We start from the raw sequence: 750 nt of genomic DNA, 5'->3' as shown, positions 1-750 counted from the left end.
GAGAGAGAGAGAGAGAGAGAGAGAGAGAGATAGGCTTTCCCTGTAGCCCCAGCTTGCCTGGAACTTGCTATGTAGACCAGGCTGGTCTACATAGAGATCCATGTGCCTCTGCCTCCCAAGCACTGGGATTAAAGGCATATACCACCATGCCTGGCTTAAAATCACATATGTTATTGTTTTTGTTTTTATCTTGGTGCTTCAGAGGAAACAAAATACATACCTATTCTGTATAAATGTACTCTAATATATATAAAATATGTTTATTTTAGATTTATTTTTATTTATTTGTGTGTGTGTGTGTGAGAGAGAGAGAAAGACAGAGAGAGACAGAGAAAGAGACAGAGAGAGTGAATGTATGCTATCTGTGTGTGGGTCCCTGAAGAGGCCAGAAGAAGGTGTTGACTCCCTTGTATCTAGAGTTACAGGCAGTTATGAGCTACCATGAGGGTGCTTCAAACTGAACTCTGGTCCTCTGGAAGAGCAGCAAGCACTCTTAACCACTGAGATATCCCTCTAGTTCCTGTAAGATGACATGGCATGCTTGGTAATGACCTGAATTTGATCCCCAGGAGCCACATGGTGAAGGAGAACATCATCTTTCAAAGGTTGTCCTCTGATCTCCATTTGTGCACCATAGCATGTACACACACACACACACACACACACACACACGATATGTATATATATATATAATCTTAAAAGAATATATGTAATATAGTATATAAAGTAATACAATATAAAAATTTTGGG

Source organism: Nannospalax galili, unplaced genomic scaffold (genome assembly GCF_000622305.1).
Source record: "Nannospalax galili isolate Female #2095 unplaced genomic scaffold, S.galili_v1.0 scaffold1021, whole genome shotgun sequence".
Lineage (NCBI taxonomy): Eukaryota > Metazoa > Chordata > Mammalia > Rodentia > Spalacidae > Nannospalax > Nannospalax galili.
This window is presented reverse-complemented; position numbering follows the sequence as displayed.